Consider the following 20,806-nt stretch of genomic DNA (forward strand, 5'->3'; position numbering starts at 1 on the left):
GCTGGTGCAGCTGTACTACACTTGACAATCATATAAATAACAAATAATAGAAATAACAGATCATGGGAATAAGTGCTTCAGACATAAAAGTAACATTTCGGAAGACGAGTCCTTGATCCGGGAAGCTTACAATCTAATTGGTGGGGAAAATGTACAGAGACAGTAGGAGGGCGTTCAGGTAAGTGTGTCTGCAGGGGGCCAAGCTTTATGTATTGTGTTTAGTATTAGCCACGGTGCTACTCATATGCTTCTTTAAGCAAGTGTGTCTTAAGGTGGGTCTTAAAGGTGGATATCTTTAGGACACGAAAGATGCTTTACTCCTTTTAGATAAGATTGAATGGAAAGAGGGATACTATATGGTGACCACTGATGTGACAGCTTTATATACACCAATTCAAAACAATGATGGATGTAGGGCAATTTATAGGATTTTGGAAACTAGTGGAAAAATGCCAGAAATACAAATTCAATTCCTAATTGAATGTATTGCGTTCATTTTGCAGAGAAATTTCTTCTGGTTCAATGGAGAGTTTTTTCTGCAACTGTCGGGGTGGCCATGGGAACAAGGTTCGCGCCGATATAGGCCAACCTCTTCATGAGCGTTTGGGAAGATGACCATATTTGGTCATGGGTGAGACTCGACGCGAACCTTGTTACATGGTGAAGGTACATAGATGATATTATCTTTATCTGGAAGGGATTCCGAGGAGGACTGGATGATTTCCTCTTATATTTAGATTCAAACACTGTGAATCTTAAGTTCACCTCTACTGTTTGTGATTCTGAGATACATTTTCTGGATCTCACAATTTATATAGAAGATAATGAAATAAAAACCAGGAATTTCTTTAAAGAAGTTGATTGTAATAATCTTATTTTGCAAACCAGTTGCCATCACAAAAATTGGATAGAAAACATTCCCTTTGGCCAAAATAGGAGATTAAAGCGTAATTGTACGGACAATAACGTTTTTATAGAACAAATCAGATGTTTTGACAAGCAAATTTAAAGAAAGGAAGTACTGTATAAACAGAAAAATATAGAAGAAGCTTTGTATAAGACAAAATCTCTAACTAGAAACTCTATTCTAATTCCAAGAATTAGAAAGGTGAAAAAGATTTTTGAAATACCGTTTATCACACAGTACAACAAAGAGGCGAGTAACATTGAACGCATTCTTAACAAACATTGGTATGTGTTGAAAAATGACCCATCCTTGGCAGTCATATTCAAGACAAAGCACAGGTTCTTTTCAGAAAAGCTCCCAACATTAAAAATAGGATAGCTCCAAGAGCTCTGAAAATGAAAAAAGAAAGTATTATACCAGGTTTGTTAGATCTACCTATAGGTTTTTTTAGTTGAAAAATTTGCACAGCATGCAAATTTAGCTCATTGTCAGGGGACCATTTTAGATCTAAGACTACAGGATTCAACTATGCTATCAAGAGACATCTTAACTGTAGATCTAAATTCATAGTACAGACGAGACCACGACTATTCTAAAACTTGCCTTAAACTAGCCCGGTTACATTCTGGGTATGTGCTGGGTATGTGCTGGGCTTGTTTAAGGCAAGTTTAAGGCATTTCTGCATTGACTAATGACCCATAGGATTAACACATTCAGTTGAATGGGACTGCCAGGGACCCCCGCCATTAATCAATGCAGAAATGCTGGGGCTAGTTTAAGGCAAGTTTAAGGCATGTATTCAGAATGTACCTGGGTGTACCTGGGTCTTTTTGGCGATTGCCACTGGTTTGTGTTAGAATAGTCGCAGTCTCTGCTGTATATCTCCTTGAAAGAAAAAAGGAGAAAAGGCGCAAAAGTTTGGCAAAAAGTTGTTGTTTATAGTTAGGGTGAAAAATATAAAAACACACAATGCAAAAATACTAAACAAAAATAAATAGTCTGCAATGCAAAATGACACCAGATAGATCTTTTAAGGGGAGATTATCTATGAGTGTTGGTTTCTCCTTGCATAACTTACTAGGAGCCAATATGTTTTTCAGGTTCTTAGCACGTTTGAATATAACCTTAGGGTATTCATTTATTTAATTTCCTAGGACTTGATCATTCAAAATGATCGGCCAATATTTTTCAAATATTTTCTTTATTTTTATTTGCTTCCCCATTGTATTTTGTAACAAAAAGACAATTAGCATCATCACATTCTTTTTTCTCTATGATTTTTGTTTCTACAAGAACATGTCTCTCTTGTTCTCTTACTTTTTTGAGGGCTTCATCAAGTCTTTCACTCCTATAGCCTTTTTGTAGAAATTTATTACGAAGCAATAACGCTTGGTCTTCAAAGTCAGTCTCTTTGGTACCGTTTCTTCGGATCCGTAAAACTGCCCATAGGGGATATTATTTTCCAGGCTTTAGAGTGATTGCTTTTAAAATCAAGATAACTATTCGAATCTACCGATTTAAAATATGTCTTAGTAAAAATATTTCTCCCCTCACTAAATTAAACCAAATCTAAATAGTTGATTGTGTTCTTATCCTGTTTGTGTAAAATGTAGGTTCAAATTGTTATTATTAAGATATATATAAAATGTATTGAGGTCCTCCTCACTCCCTCTCCATACAATAAGGAGGTAGTCAATGAATCTTCTATAAAGGACCAGATTGTCGGAAAAGGGATTATTTTTCCAAATGGTCATATCTTCCCATTTACCCATAAAAAGGTTTGCGAAACTGGGTGCAAATTTCGTCCCCATTGCGATTCCGCAAACCTGTAAATAAAACGTCACAAAGATAAAACAATTATTCTTTAATATAAAATCAATACCTTTTAAAATGAATTCCCTTTGTTTTATACCCATTTGTGGATCCTGTCTTAAAAAATAATCTATTGAGTTGATTCCCTGATTGTGATCTATACTCGTGTATAGTGCTGTTACGTCACATGTGACCCATAAAAATTCATCTGCCCATTCCAAATTTTGTGTTAGTTCAAGAATATGCTTAGTATCTCCAGTGTAAGATTTAAGATCCACTACATATTTCTGCAGGAAAAAAAATCTACATATTCACTCAGATTAGAGGTAATGGAATCCATTCCTGAAATGATGGGTCGTCCTGGAGGGTTGACCAAACTTTTATGTATCTTCGGTAAATGGTGCATAATCGGTGTTCAAGGAGATTCAATGTTTAAAAATTTAAACTCATATTTATTAAGAACCTCATATCTCCTTGGATGCCCATGTGGCCTACAACATGTAGGAAAAATCATCCGACCATTGCGCATAAGAATCCTTGAACACATAGGAAATATCAAAAGAAAGCTAGTAACCCACAATGTGTCAAACACTTCCTTACCACTCATAATGCTGATCCCTCAGGTTTAACATATAAAGGGATAGAACAGGTCATGCCACACTGGAGGGGGGTGATAGGAATACAGATTTGATTAAAAGAGAATCCTTCTGGATATATCAGTTGGGAACTCTATCACCCGCCGGTCTAAATGTAGACTTTGACCTGAGTGCATTTATGTAGGGAGAACCTGTCTTTATATATGTATGTTTTGTTCTTGCTTCTGATTATCTCTCTCTTTTACAGACATATAATATCAGCATTTAATCTCTAGTTCTGTTAGTTTTGAACCATCATTTTATTATATATTTGCTCTTTGTTAGGATTCCCTTTTTTATAGTATATTTTATATTAAATTTACATTGTATTTTTGGGATTCATTTCAGGTTTTGCATTGAGTGTGCATGTGTATGTTATCTTTTTCATGAGTATTGTACACATTGAACCATTATAATGAAACCATTAGAATGTTACTTCTTTGTTATATACAGTCGGTTCATTCAGTTTTCACATTGTATCCAGCATCTAAAGATAGTAGCTATTCAACATCTATTATGGTGTTGTTAAGAAATTCCACCTCACATTGATTGATCCGCATCCAATAGAATGCCTAGATAGGGTATTTATAGCTATCACTATACTTCTAAAGACAATCCTGATGAAACCTCTACGTAGGTGAAATGCGAAGAGTTTATCCAGTGACGATCGAGACGAACAACTGGGAGGTTGCATACAGCACTAGCTGCCTTCCCGTGGACCAGCCTCTGAATCATCCATCCGGGAAATTTACACAGAAGCATGGAAAACGCGAGCACACTGAGCACAGGAGCCGAGACCATCCAAGCCACTGGCGCTGATCTTATGATCAATATGATTGAATTAATTTAACACCATGTGAGTGTATCTTACTATCTATATACTACAGATAAAGTTTTTATCAGTCTGCGCTATGTCTCGTTTTCTTTTATGATCCCATGAAGTTTTCTGCATAGGCTGTCTATACTTGCTGACACATGGGGTATAATTACGACAAAGAAACCTTCATATACATTTCACACAAGAAATTTGTGAGTAAAAATATCTTTGGACTTAAGAAAAGTTCTATTTAAATCACCTGCACTTCACAAACATATTGCACTATTTGCTTGTGTTTTTTATTCACGTGCCTGCGCTCCCTGAATCACCTGGACATTTGAAATACAATTGGATTGGGAAAGCAATCCAGACTAAAGGTTGAAGCTGCAAAACACCAATTTGTCTGTATTTAGACCTTTTTTCACTTATTCACTTGAATTAACTATTTGATATATATACAGTATGCACGATTTAAGCAATTATTATATCACTTGATATTCTTATTGTCAAAGTAATATCTATGAATAGATTTAAGTGCCATTTAATAGCACTTCTTTTTGCACTACAGAAGATATTAAGTGTTGCTATATCTGTAGGTGGGCCAATTGATTCTCTTCTGCTGTCAAATTCCATGTTTCATAGCCATAGGATTCTCTGAAGAAAAACTGGGTCATCTTTATACTATTTACCACTGATCTATTTTTTTTAAACTATCTTTATTTTCAGTTATTTTCTCACAGTTAAAGAAGTTATCTTGGTACTCAGTCCATCACTTCAAATTGCTTATAAATAATACCCATGCTACTGTATACTCTTTGACACTTACCACTAGTGTATTAGACTGATTAAAATCAAAATAGTTTTATAATATTCCAACTAGAACATTCTTTCTTCAAGCTTTGCAGATTGTTTGCCCCAGAATTGTACCACCATTGGCTTTATATACACACCTTTATTTTTTCCATGAAATCAAGTGACCTTGTGTATTTTATTTAGTTCTGAGTTTGATATATGTGACCATGCTTCCTCCTTAGTACAATTTATTTCAAGTTCAACACCTTTTTTCTTTGATACAACCACAGTTCTCGAATTAACATTTCCTAGACTAATATTATAATATAAAACACTATACAGTTAAGGTCACATGGAAATACTGAAACTACTGCAGAGGTACTAGGAAAACAACATCCTCACCAAGCTACACATCAGGAATGATAATAAACATGTTACATATAATTGAATTGCTATTATTTTAGCATGAGCAAATTGAGTTTGTCTGTCCTCTTAAGAAATTTGATTTGTGTTTATTTTTTATATAAACATAGCATACACCGGAATAAATTATTGGGGCTTGTGTAAAGATATTGCTCGCCTTAAAAAGTTAACTTTTATTTAATTCTCTCCTGTCTGCCTTTTTACCTGTAGATGCTGTGCTACAATTTTTCCTGCTTTTACCAGTGAACATTTTGGAGATAGAAGTTAGGGGAGAACTTATTGAAAGCAATATTATAAGGTGTTCCAACATTTCCATCTAAAACTGAAGCTGTATTCCATTTTCCGTGTGTCAAATAAATCTACCAGATTTAGGTCGTGGTAACTTTTACTCCTAACACTAAATGCAAGAATCAAAATGAGTCACAAAAATAAAGAAACAACAGAGATATATTTGTAATATGGACAACATACAACATGGATCACTTACTGTACCTATGAGTTTTGGAGTACTTATATCAAAGGAAGGCACCACATTATGTGCATATCAGGCAAAGCTGAGTTATGCCCCATCTAGTATAGAATAACGCAGACTGGATTCTAACTCAATGAAACATATTATAATATATTTGTCATAAATTAACAAATATTTGAGATTCTTCAAAAAGTAAAAATAAGAGGCTAAGACAAGGTTCTCAAATAAATATGTATACAAAAAGAAAACAATAAATAAACACACAAATCATATTAAATTCCCTTAAATAACGGAAGCATATCTTGTTTACATTTTAAATACTTAATCAGTAGTCTATTTGGTTGTACCTTTATTAAATAACAAAGTAAAATAAATTTGAGCATCAAGAAAGTAAAAGCAAAAAAGCATATTCTCAAAATCTAACATTGTAGCTAAAGAATAATACCACCTGTAAAGCCATATAGATCTTAGATACTGTACAGTATATGTAAAACAAAATGTGATGATCTTATTAGAAATTTTTGTACAACAGCTAAATATGTGCAATCAAATACCAATACATGCACAACATAACATACCATCATTTACCACTGTCTCTGTAATTTCTTCCCACTTACACTTAGGGGCTTATGCAGAGAGGATCTAAAAGGCAATTGCGCCATCTTCTGGCCAAAAAACTCGCCAGAAAACCTTTAACTCGGGAGAAAATGGCGCGTTTTTTAAAAACCGGCTGAAAAGTTTTCAGCAGAGTAAAAGTCGGCAAACAGGTGGCGAGAACCTGGAACTCGCCATACTATTATAGCGTGCGATTCCAGAAGGACCGAAGCGCTGGAACGCGCCATTCTGCCCTATAATATGGCGTGTTCCAGGTCGCCAGAAAAACTTGGAAATTTGACTAACATCTGCTAAAACAAGGTAAAGGCGCTTTCAGCATACGACCATAATTTATGCCAATTCTTTGGCTATTTTATTGCCGTTTTCCCAGTACATCACGATCCTCTCTGCATAAGCCCCTTAGATTGTAAACTATTCGGGCAGAAACTCATTTTCCTAATGTTTACTTTTATGTATGAAGTGCTTATTCTTAATATATTACAGTGGCAAGGAAAAGTTTGTGAATCCCAATGATAATTTCAGAAATTCCATAGTGTTTTCATGATAACCTTCTTGAATTAAAACCAATAATTTCTTAAATATCCAATAGTGTTTATATGAACCAATTCCATGTCTTTTGAAAAAAAATAATGTATGAATTAGGCAAACAAGGAGTAATTAAGAATCAGGGTATATGCAAAAGTAAGTGAAAGCCATGTTTTATCCGCTAAATTAAAGAGGCTAATTTGAATCAGTGTTTAATTAATTAGGTAGATGGGAGAAGGAGTGGCTCAGTGAGTAAAGACACTGATTGACACTGAGATTGCTGCAGGGGAGCCTGGTTCAATTCCCGGTGTTGCCTCCTTGTGACCTTGGGCAAGTCACTTTATCTCCCTGTGCCTCAGGCATCAAAAACATAGATTGTAAGCTCCACGGTGCAGGGACCTGTGCCTGCAAAATGTCTCTGTAAAGCGCTGCGTATAACTAGCAGCGCTATTCAAGAACATGCTATTATTATTATTATTATTATTATTATTATTATTATTATCTTCAGGAGTGTGTTTTGAAGATCCCACACTATACAGGCATACCCCGCATTAACGTACGCAATGGGACCGGAGGATGTATGTAACGCGAAAATGTACTTAAAGTGAAGTACTACCTTTTTTCCACTTATTGATGCACGTACTGTACTGCAATCGCCACATACGTGCATAACTGATGTAAATAACGCATTTGTAACAGGCTCTATAGTCTCCCCGCTTGCGCACAGCTTCGGAACAGGTAGGGAGCCGGTATTGCTGTTCAGGACATACTGACAGGCGCATGCGTGAACTGCTGTTTGCCTATTGGGCGACATGTACTTACTCGCGAGTGTACTTAAAGTGAGTGTCCTTAAAGCGGGGTATGCCTGTATAAAGATTAGAAACTTTGTGAGTTTAGTCTTCACCATACAGATGTGTGCAAACATGTCATGCCTCGATCAAGAGAAATCTCTGAGAACATCAGAAAATAAGTTATTTATGCTCAGTTTAGAAAGGGTTACAAAATGGGGATATATTAGGGGAAACCTTGATGGAGAAGAATTTAGGAGTGCTTGCAGACAGCAGGCTTAGCAATAGTGGCCAAAGTCATGCAGTAGCTGCAATGGCAAACAAGACATTATCTAGCATTTAACAGACAATGGATGGAAAGGAAATAAACATAATTATTCCCCTTTGTAAAGCGTTGGTAAGACCACACCTTGAGTGTGGAGTACAATTTTGGGCACCACTCCTTAGAAAATACATTATGGAACTAGAGAGAGTGCAGAGTAGAGCCACCAAATGAATAAAGGGGATGGACAATCCAATTTATGAGGAGAGGCTAGCTAATTTAGATTTATTTACATAGGAAAAGAGGCGTCTTAGAGAGGCTATGATAACTATATATAAATATATCTGGGACAGTACAAGGAGTTTTCAAAAGAACTATTCTTCCCAAGGGCAGTACAAAGGACTCGGGCCATCCATTAAGGTTGGAGGAAAGGAGATTTCACCAGCAACAAATGAAAGTTTTTGTTACAGTAAGGGCAGTTAAAATGTGGAATTCATTACCCATGGAGACTGTGATGGCAGATACAATAGATTTGTTCAAAAAAATGTTGGACATCTTTTTAGAAAGGGAAGGTATACATGGATATACCAAATAAATATACATGGGAAGGATGTTGATCCAGGGATTAATCTGATTGCCATTTTTTGAATTCAGGAAGAAATTTATTTTTCCCCTTATGAGATATCATTGGATGATATTTCACTGGGTTTTTTTGTTTGCCTTCCTTTGGATCAATATATGTATGGATATAGGATAAAGTATCTGTCATCTAAATTTAGCATAGGTTGAACTTGATGGATGCATGTCTTTTTTCAACCTCATTGACTATGTAACTATGTACTACAGGAACCCCTAGGACTAATATCCAAACCAGAAACATGATTAACACAAAAAAATTATTGGGAGCAGTGGAAAGCTGGAGGATACTTAATCCTATAAAAAGAGATTACTCTTTTTACTCCAATGTTCACTGCACCTTTTCTAGGATAGATAGTATTCTGGTAAACTAGTCCCCTTGACAAAAATAGGAGAAATCGTTATTTCAGATCACACAAAGATATAGTTTTGCAAACGGCTCCCTTTATGTAGCGCTGCTGTTTGCCCAGGCTCTTCGCGACACAGTCTTCTAGGGTTTCATTTGTAGAAAATGTGGACAAAACACGTCTAAATACATAAGGGGCACTCACCCTTCAACCTTCAGCAGTTTATTTTTCCATTAGTGACACTAAACATTTTAAACACCGTCACTTTAAGAACAAAAATAAATAATAGAAACAAACATCTACTCATTTCGGGAGTCTAACTCACATGCATATCCCTATCTGCACTGTTGGCTGGGTAAGCCAGTTGCCAACTTTAAATAACTCACATGCATATCCCTATCTGCAATGTTTGCTGGGTAAGCCAGTTACCATCTTTAAATAACACACAGATATAGCATTGAGTCCTTAACTGTCAGATGGGGACAGCGTCCCAATAGATCCTCAGGTGCTGCAACACGTGGGGGGGCCGTCTACCCCGAACTGGATCTTGGGAAGCACCGTCCTCCCAGCCTCAAGGCTCTAAGAGAGAGACTGAAGCAGCCAAACTAACTGCAATATATTCCTCTTCCTCAATTAGGAGAGCAGGTGAGTGATAACCAGAACCACTGTAAACTCTGGCCTAGAGTTTCCATCCCACAGTCTCAGCAAATGTGAAACTGTGGAATGGATAATTTTTTCACTTTTTTGTAATTTATGCTTTAATCGGACTGACAGCTGCCTAATATTATGGGACTATGTCACAATAGGTATACTGTACAAATATCTAGAAATATGTGTAGTAATCTCTAGGCAGCGACCTAATACATGGATATTTCCCAATTTCCTAGCTCAAAATAAGAATTTCATGAAATACCTGACAATAGCTTGGAAAGATTCTGAGAAAACAAATGGAAAACATAAAGACAATCCAATTCTATTTTTGGAAACCTCAAAGTATTACTGAGAGGACATATTATCGCCTATATAAATAGATATAAAAAAAACAGTCCAATAAAGAATTGAATACAGCTAGCAAAGAACTAAGCAATGCATACCGTATAAACAATTTAAATTAGAAGCCACTCTCAAAAACAAAGATATTTACTGCCAAAAGAAAACCACATGTGAAATATGGCTGGAAAAGATAAAACATAAAAAAAATAAAAATAAAAAACAATAATTGAAGAACAATTCTTTAAATATGGAAACAAGACAGGCAAAGTACTAGGAAACCTCATGAAGACATTTAATAATTGACTAATAATAAAAAAATCACTCAAATCACTCAAATACTAGACTAATAACAAAATCACAGCAGTACCAGAAAAAAATGCCTAGTATTTAAAGAATACTACGAAGAACTATATAAAAAACAATATAGACCCAGGAGCTAGAGATAAATTCTTTACAAATGTACAGCTGGCAGAAATAAAAAAGGAGGAAATAGAATTCCTTGATATCTTTTAATGTTATCGTAGATACAATACAAAGCTTAGAAAATTGCAAGGCACCAGGCCCAGATAGTATGCCAGGGGAATATTATAAAATATTTAAGAATGACCTTACCCATTCCACTTCAAATATTTCACGAAGCCCTAGGAGAGGAAAACTTTATTAAAACAAACAAAATAGCACATATGAAAGTAATTCATAAGCAATGTAAACACCCACGTAAACTAGTCATACCAACAAATATCTTCAATTGACCAGGACATTAAGTTATTCACAAAAATAATTGCAGATACTTTAGATTAGAAAAAATACTCCCGACAATAATATATACGGACCAATCTGGATTTATCAAAGGAAGATTGGCTGTAAAAATTATTAGTGATATACAGTAATAAACTGGCTAGAGACCCATAAACTAAAGAAAAAGACTCCAGTCGCCATTGATGTTGAAAAGGCATTGGATAACATATGTTAATAACATGTATTCTTCATATTGGAATTTTTTTAATTCCACAGAGATATGAATAAAATGTTGAAAGCCATGTATGCAAACTCAACTGCAAAAATAATAGCAGCAGTATATCTGTTGGAAACATTACACCTGTTTAGAGAAATGAGATAGGGATGGCCATTATTCCATCTGCTATCTAATCTTGCAATAGAACCCCATGCTCAATATTTAAGACTTACGAAAACTCCCAGGTAGGGAAGAACCGGTGCACAGCGTCAGTCGTGGGATAAGTGAATCAAAAGGATTTATTTATATTAAAAACATGGACAGAAAAAGTACTGATACAGTCACTCTAATGCCTTTCACACGCAGGGTGCTTTATTGATAAATCATCTCTAATCATCTTTAATCATTATTAAAATGTACATTAATGCAGCTTCAATACCTTAGCGGATAGCCGCTAAGGCAATGAAGGGGTTAAGGCACAATAACATGTTTATTGGGGACAATTGCCCCCAATAAACATATCCATATACAACACACATCCCTCCGCCCCCTAACACATACAGTACTGTAATGGGCAAAATAACTATTATCCACATATGGATAATAATGCATTTGCCCATTTTAAATACATATAAATTACAATAAATACAGTCAATATATATTACACTTACCTTTTACAGGCACCGACGATGAAGGCCGTCTTCATCCTCATCTTCATCCTGACCATGCCCCCTCCGATGCTGCAAAACGTACACATGAATAAAAACATCCAATGTAATGTCCCCTAACCCCTTAATCACCATAGCGGTTATTAACCGCTACAGTCATTAAGGGGTTAACCCACCCTCACCCACCACTCAGAAGGCCTACATACCCTCCCCCACTAACCGCCCACCCTGTGAGGCCTAACACCTTCATCCACTACCCAGCCGGGAGGCCTACCACATACCCTTGGGGCCAATACCCTCTCCCCCCACCCCCAGTACCCACAATTAAAACAATACACAGCCCCACAATAAACATCATTCTATTTATTAAATACATAACCCACCCCCTATGCCCCCCCACAAATATATGATTTATTCTTTTACATTAAGGGTCCATACCCCAGGCCCACGTGAGTCCCCGGTGCGCCTGACGGGTCACCTCACAGACCTACAGGTTACCAGCAACTTGTTTCATACAGGTTCTGGAGGCCTGTTGGTGGGTCCCACCAGGCACCATGGCCCACCAGGTGGTCTCCGCAGGTCACCGTGGGCCCCAATTGGGTCCCCACGGTAGGCCCGTGGATGTCTGGGAGCCCCGGGTCAGACCCACAGGTGTCTGAGGGGCCTCGGGTGGTTCCCACTTGGGTCTGGGGACCCACAGGTGGGCACTACGGGTCCGCGGTGCCCCCACAGATGTGGGGCCACAGGTTTTTCCCCACACACTACGCAGCCTGATACCCGTGAAAAGCCAGAGGATACCTGAGGTGGTCTCCAGAGGTCTCTCGCAGACCAAAGGAACCAACCCTGTATGTAAAAAAAATAAACCTGACCTATACATTCAATACATACATCCACCCCCCCAACACATACAGTACAATAATGTGCCAAATAACTACATATACAATAACATATTCCAAAGAAAATAGCAATACATCCAAACAAGAATACTCTGATTGGCTCTAGTTGACCATGTGACAGAGGCTTGGGGGAGAACGGATGTGACGTCATTGAAAGCCTGTCACATGGTACTAGAGCTAATCAGAGTTGCAATGTATTTCCCACGCTCTGATTGGCTACTGTACCATGTGAGGCCGGCCATCTTTCTTTTCATGATGTCATCTTAAAGGCAATTGAAGCACAGCCATTCTGATTGGCTGTGCTTTCATTGCCTTTAAATGACGTCATCATTTTTTTTTTCTCGGCCAAAGCACATGGTTTTCACGGCCCAATCAAGGCCGTGGGAACCATATGACTAAAATGTGACATCAAAGGCCCTTAAAAGCCTATGTCGTCTCATTTTGAAGGCAGACGCCGAGGAGGAAGGACCTCCGAAAGAAGAAAGACGATCAGGGCGTGGCCGAAGAAGATAAGAAGACCCCGGAAGAGAGCGGAAGATACAAGAAAGAAGAATACAGATGAAGATGGATTACAAATAGAAGACCCGTGGATTGTTTTGGTTTATTATTTTATTGTTTATTATTTTATGGTTTATTATTTTATGGGTTTCTGTACGTGGATTGGTTCGAGAGTAAGCTGTTCAACGGGAGTCGGTGAGTGGGTCAAGTAATGGTAAGTGAACAAAAGAAATGTATTTTATTTAACTTGTTCATTTTTTTTTTGTTTTTTTACATGTGTTTTTTTTTTTTTTTTTGGATCATTTCTTGCCACTGTATGTATGTATGTATAACAGTGAAATAGAAAAAACAAGCGCAAATAATATTACTAATAAATCAAATAACATAAATGATATACTGTCCTTAATGAGTGCAGCTCCCGACGTAGAATTCAAACAAAATTCAATCAGCAAACGAAGGAAAAACAGGTGCACAAATCACATCAGGACATGGAAAAGAAAGTAAAAACACAAAAATAGTGCAATATTGTCTACTCCAACAGATAATTTCAATGCTGGAAGTTCTATAAAATTTGCACTCACGTGTTTAATGTGAAATGAAAGCATTGTGGTTATTAGAAGTTACCAACTTATGTCTCCAGACAGGTACTCCAGATCCATATAGAGGGTGGGGAAATCCATATACAAAAAAGGGAGAAAGCAAAAATAGTATAGTAATGTTTTTAATGTTAAAAACACAAAGTATTCCACTTACATAAGTGAGAGATTACTAAGAAGCCCTTGTTGATGACATCCAGAGTGGAGGACAACTTTAATCAGCCCAGTACCTGCTGTGACGGCCGTGGAGCGGATGCTGTTGCTGTGAATATCCTTGTCTGACCATATGACCCAGGGTGGTCTGAATGCTCTCAAACAAAGGCACTTATGTAAGTGGAATACTTTGTGTTTTTAACATTAAAAACAGTACTATACTATTTTTGCTTTCCCCCTTTTTTGTATATGGATTTCCCCCCCTCTATATGGATCTGGAGTACCTGTCTGGAGAAATAAGTTGGTAACTTCTAATAACCACAACGCGTTCATTTCATGTTAAACACGTGAGTGCAAATTTTATAGAACTTCCAGCATTGAAATTATCTGTTGGAGTAGACAATATTGCACTATTTTTGTGTTTTTACTTTCTTTTCCATGTCCTGATGTGATTTGCGCACCTGTTTTTCCTTCGTTCTCATGTATGTATGTATGCATGTATGTATGTCTAGATCGATATATACATACAGGGTAAGAAATGGTTTGGTAGGAAATGCGCGTATTGCTGTGTTTAAAATGATTTGGGATATGCTGCTATGCATAAATGTGTGTGTAATGTATTTTAGAATTAGATAGATGTAATTTTTGGTCTTGTATGGTGTACTTTAGGTCAAGGTGAGGCTTGCTTTTGTATATTGTATTCTTTTTGGTACTTATATTTTGTCTGATGGTAACTTGTTCGGTTTAACGATAGAAATAGTTAATTGTTTAATTGTTATGGATGGAATTTAAATTGTTTAGTGATTTGATTAATGAATGCTAATTGATTTATGGTGACTTGATTGGTTTAAATAGTATACTTGTTTAGATGTATTGGTATTTTGTTTGGCATATGTTATTGTTAACATTCATTGGCAGAGTGTACATGGTGCATAGATTGTATGCATCATGTATACAATGTAAATGCAATGTTATGATTGGTTTTGGAGGCTTTTGATTGGAAGATGAGATTGTTTTTTTTTTTAGGAAATATGATTTTATTGTACTGTGTCTGTATGGAGAAGTGGTATTTGTAGTAGAGCATTTTTTTTATACCCCTTCTACATTTATTTGTATATTGGTTCATCATTTGTGTGTGTATATATATATATATATATATATATATATATATATATATATATATATATATATATATATATATATATATATATATATATATATATAAATATATAGCAACTGTAAATATTACTGTATGTTCATTTGCAAGTCTTAGACAGGTCTGCAACCCTGTCTTTCCCCATTGTCACCCAGCATACAGCGCTTCCACTGCAGCAAGGGATTCTGGGAAATGACATGCAAATGAGCACTCAGTGCCACCTTTTGTCTCAAGTTCGTATTACACAAGCCAATCCTCAAGCCAATGCATGCTGTTTTAAACACAGCTTTTAGACAGAGGCTGGGATGAGATGCAAAGCCATTAAACCCACTCACCGACATGTTTCAACCTTGATGGGTATCATCAGTGTGAGGTTGGTCTTAATGGCAAAGCAGGTTTGAGACTAGACTAGGTAATCACCACTACTATTAAGGTTATGGTGGGTAAAAAAAGTGACAAAAACCCTCCACAGTATGTATATATATATATATATATATATATATATATCTATATATATCTATATATATATGTGTATATATATATAGTTGCATGATGAAGCCACTGTAAAAATGAATGGGTGAAAGGTGGAATCGGGCCAGGGTGGCTTAACCCCTTAATTACCTTTGTGGTTATTATCCGATTAAGGGGTTAATTGATATCTGAATGTAATTGCAATGTATTGGCTATGTATTTTGTTGGCAACGGAGGACAAGGATTTTGCTGGCAACGGGGGCTTCATATTGATGAGGTCAGTAGATCTTTATTTATGTTATTATGCTAGTTAATGTGTTTAATAATGGGCAAATAATGTATTATCCATATCTGGGTAATAGTTATTTGGCATTTGACATTATTGTACTGTATGTGTTGGGGGGGGGTGGATGTATGTATTGAATGTATAGGTCAGGTTTATGTTTTTTACATACAGGGTTGGAGACCACTTGAGGTATCCTCTGGCTTTTCACGGGTATCAGGCTGCGTGGTCCACGGGGGACACCTGCGGGGAAGAACCGGTGGCCCCACATCTGTGGGGGCACCGCGGACCCGTAGTGCCCACTCGTGGGTCCCCAGACCCCCATGGGAACCACCCGAGGCCCCTCAGACACCTGTGGGTCTGACCCGGGGCTCCCAGACATCCGCAGGCCTACCGTGGGGACCCAATTGTGGCCCACGGTGACCCGCGGAGACCACCTGGTGGGCCATGGCACCTGGCGGGACCCACCAACAGGCCCCCAGAACCTGTATGAAACAAGTTGCTGGTAACCTGTAAGTCTGTGAGTTGACCAGTCAGGCCCACCGGGGACTCACGTGGGCATGGGGTATGAACCCTGTATGTAAAAGAATAAATCATGTATTTATGGGGGGGCACAGGGGGTGTGTTATGTATTTAATAAATAGAATGATGTTTATTGTGGGGCTGTGTATTGTTTTAATTGTGGGTATTGGGGGTGGGGGGAGAGGGTATTGGCCCCAAGGGTATGTGGGTAGGCCTCCCGCCTCGGTAGTGGGTGAAGGGGGTTAGGCCTCCCGTGGGTGGGCGGTTAGTGGGGGAGGGTATGTATGCCTCCCGAGTGGTTGGTGAGGGTGGGTTAACCCCTTATTGACTGTAGCGGTTAATAACCGCTATGGTGATTAAGGGTTTAGGGGACATTACATTGTATGTTTTTATTCTTGTGTATGTCTTGCACCATTGGAGGGGGCATGTGCAGGATGAAGATGAGGATGAAGACGGCCTTCATCGTGGGTGCCTGAAAAAGGTAAGTGGAATATGTTTTTACTGTATTTACTGTATTGAAAGTTATATGTATTTAAAATGGGCAAATGCAATATTATTCATATATGGATAATAGTAATTTTGCCCATTACTGTATAGTATGTGTTAGGGGGTGTATTTAGTTATAAATATTGTTTATTATTTTTGGAGGCACAACATTGGTAACGCAGGCCCGCGGGTACCCAGGGACTCCCTCGGGGACCCCGGGACGGCGCGGGGACCCCCTGACTCCCGCGGGGACTCCCGCGGGTACCCCCGCTTTGTGAGCCGGGGACCCCGGAACCCTGCGGGGTCAGCCGGGGACACCCGCACGACCCCCGGGCTCCCTCGGGGACCCCCGCGGCCTGTTGTATGGGTTTTGCGCATGCAAAAATGAAAGTCCAGCTTTTTTTGCGTCTACTCTGACCTGACGTGTTCTGATCAACGCAACTTTTGCGTACGCAAAGGTTGCGTTGCTTAGTGCATCCCGCTTAATGGCAGAATTTAACGTAAACAGGTTACGAACAAGCAAAGTTGGACTTAGAAAAAATTCCGGAAAAAAGTCACTTTTAGAGCGCAAAGTGCCTGTTTGTGTTGCTTAGTGCATCGTGTTGAGCGCAAAATCACATTCTAAGAGCACTTTGCGCTCTAAAAGTGACTTATCGGAGCTTAGTGCATGACCCCCTTAGTGTTTATCCTGAGATACATACCCACACAAATATAGAGAATAGCTAAATACAATGATTGCTATACAATAGTGGCAATGCACAGGAATGTTGTAATCCAACTATAAATCTAATAATAACTCTTGCTCAAAAATACTCTCCTACAGAGGCGGCACATTTTATTTGAGTGCGGCTAGCTCCGCAAGCCTGGGGATGCCCCGGCATGCTAGCCGCACTCCCTCGGCGTACCGCGCGTTGACGCGCGGTCACGCGTCATCGGGTGCCTGCGCCCCCTGCACGCGCGTCCAGGGCTCCCCGAGGGAGCCCTGGTGTCCCGCGATGTGGGGGACGGCGGCAGGGGGTTCCGGGGGACCCGGCGGACCCGGCGAGCGAGAGGAGAAAGCCCCGATCGGAGGTCGGTTACTGCTGCGGCCGAGACCGGGCAAATGCTCAAATAAACTCGGCCGCAGCAGTATGTAACAAAATCTAACGAACATTCCTTCACTGTCAGAATGAGTCTTATGTGGGACATATACCTTTCCTAAAGATGAATCCTTGCTTGTCAGAATATTTCAATAATGTACCATCTGCTTTGATATCATTTATTCAATAATTACAATATAATAATAATAATAATAATAATAATAATAATGTAACGGGTATTCCCCCATACAATCGCATATAATGTGTGTGTGCGGGGAACTTAGTGTTACCAGGTGTGGTGCTTTACCTGTTAGGCTCACAGGAGGGCTGTGCTTCCACCACGGGGAACCTGGGGCAATTATATTAGGAGTAACCCTGTACTCGGTGCAGCGCCTCCACCTGCGATGGTTCCCAGCAGAACAGGAATTGTTCCTCGCAGGATACATATATATCACTCCACATAACGTATGTAAACAATCAATGACTTTACTTGCCGCAACCATAAGCAGATGCACGTATATCAACAGGTGTCCCTCCCTAGAGGAGACACTAACAACCGTGTCGCGCAGGATGCTACCTTCCCTCATGAACCCCACCGGATGATCCCACCCGGTGTCCAGTAACCCCACACAGTATTACCCCACCCTTCAAGTGAGATGTGTATGTGTGACTGCGCAGCCACTATGTCCCGTGTGAATTTGAGAGGACTCGTTGGTGCTATTGTGGATTACCTGCCGGACACTCCGGTGCCCGGGCCTGCCAAGGGACTTCACAAAGGATCCGAAGGCTGATGTCGGCTGAATGCCGGAGCTACCGTCCGGGGCGATCCCACCCGGATGGCTACTGCAACGACAGCGAAGGTCTGAGCCCAAACCTCTGGACGGACGCGCAGCTTCTGCTGTGTCCCTAACTGGCTCTAGAAAGTAACTGGCAGCGTCCCTAACCTGAGGGCTGTCACAGACACAACTCACTCTACTGGGTGACTCAGGGCTAGCTGGGGCCTTGGGGGCTGCTGGCCTAGTGCAGGGAGTCACTGACTCCTGCACCCTACCTCCTTCCCCTAGCTGCTCCTGGCTTTTTCCCTACTCTGCCCCGCATATGCGAGATCGCGCCGCATGCGCGCGCACCCGCAATGGCGGTCCCCGCTTACCGGGTACGCTGCCGAGCCTCCTAAGGCTCTCACCGCTCCCTGCTCCGGCCCCCACCTTTGGAAGCAGCCGGCGGGTCCATCGCTGGCTCCGGCGGCACCCGCGACCGCGCTGCTCCAAAGGAGGGGGGTCTCTAGGAACCGCTGGGGACCTGGGCTACACTCTCCCCCTGGTGAAAAATACAACGTCCCCGCTTGGGGAACGACATAACCAGGTACAAATGTTATATAATCAAAATGCAGTGCGTAGAAAATACAACTTATCACATGGTCTTTATGTGACTTGGTACATCACATAACACCCACAGTAATAACCGAGGCCAGCTGAGTGCTTGCTGCTTGCTGAGACCATTTGTGGGGTGCCCCTAACTGATCAGGTGGGGGTACCGCACTTTTGCATTCGTGAGCCTCCCCTGGAAAAATCTCTTGGAGAGCATGCTCTAGGGCAACAGTCACAGGGTTTTTATTACTTCCTCCCCCTGGTGGACAGAATAGTACCATGTCTCTTGGCCAGACCTTTACCCGGCCATCCGCGGCATGGATGCGATAGGCTAGGAGGTCTTGGCCTTTTCCACGGTCCACCACATGGTGAATGGAGCGCTCCTTTTTGGGCTTAAAGGAGGCAATTTTTACTAAATCCCTCGACACACAGTCCTTGTCCCTACATTCTTGCGAGGCTTCCACTGGGAAGCGAGCAATGGGCAATGTCTCGGTTTCACCCGGCAGGGGGTAAAGGGTAGATACCTTACCACTGAAGTGATTCACGGTGGCCAACAGGTCCTTGGGGATGCTGTCAGTTCCCACCTCGGCTGTCTCGGGGCCTGCCCCCGGCACTTCTGGGGCAGTCCACTTACTTGCTGGAAACTCGGGAGCGTTGGATCCCAGTCCTGGGACCATTTGGGTTGGAGAGCACGGGCTTCCACTCAGATCAGGAGCCTTAGTTCAGGCCTTTTCCACGGCCACCTCCATCGGAGACTGTGGGGAGTTAGGAGGTTCCTCACCACTCCGCTGGCTTGCGATGGGTTCCTCTTCATCTGGAACACTGTCAGGTACCATCTGTGTTTCACTGGACATCACAATGGGGCTGACTGCTCTCTTCGCCTGGAGGATAGGCGGTAGGTACTGGTCCACTCGCACAACTGGACAGCTGGCTGCTAAGGGAGACACCTCCACCAGGACGCGATGCCGAGTGGAGCCATTCGCCCTGGTGTCCAGACTTAAGGAGCTATCGTGCTCCGCGGTCACCTGGAGGCTCACACCCGACACCCCTGGGGCAGTCAACTCACCCGGGTCTTCGTTAGGTACTGGTCCCCAGCCTAAGACCGATGGTACCATTGGAGTAGGCCTGACTGGCCATTGTAGGGCACACGGGCCCACATCCAAGCAAGCGGCAGCATCTGGATACACCTCATCTATTGCACACGGACCCATAGCAGGCTCTGTATCCGACGAGATAGTTGGCTCGGTGACTTCACTAGAGTGGTCCGCCGGCAGGCGCATCACTACGAGTGGTTGGTCGCTGGAATCACCAAAAGAAGATGGGGGTATAGACACCATACCCTGTGATTCCGGAATCTGCTGGTCTTGGCTCTGTGGTTCCTGCTCGGAAACTGAATCTAGAATGTCCATTTGGGCACACGAGCCCTCCACAACCTCCACCTCCGAGGTAGGTGGACTAGCAGCGGCGTTGACCACCAGGGTAGAGACATCAGGTGCCTCTTTATCCACGGTTTCTGTCATCAGAGGTTCTTGCTCTACCAATAGGACGTCCCCTTTGCAAGGGTCTGGAACCGTGGGTAGAATGCTCACGTCCTCCGAAATTTCTGTGAGAGGGGTATATTGGTTATATATACTGACCGGCTCCGTATTAAA

General features: G+C 40.6%; 1 protein-coding gene across 1 annotated transcript in view; it reads left to right on the plus strand.

The window, feature by feature from the left end:
* GALR1 (galanin receptor 1) overlaps positions 1-20,806 on the plus strand; it is a 248,512-nt gene that overhangs the window by 143,074 nt on the left and 84,632 nt on the right. The window lies entirely within an intron of this gene.

The sequence above is a fragment of the Ascaphus truei genome, chromosome 2 (genome assembly GCF_040206685.1).
Source record: "Ascaphus truei isolate aAscTru1 chromosome 2, aAscTru1.hap1, whole genome shotgun sequence".
Classification (NCBI taxonomy): domain Eukaryota; kingdom Metazoa; phylum Chordata; class Amphibia; order Anura; family Ascaphidae; genus Ascaphus; species Ascaphus truei.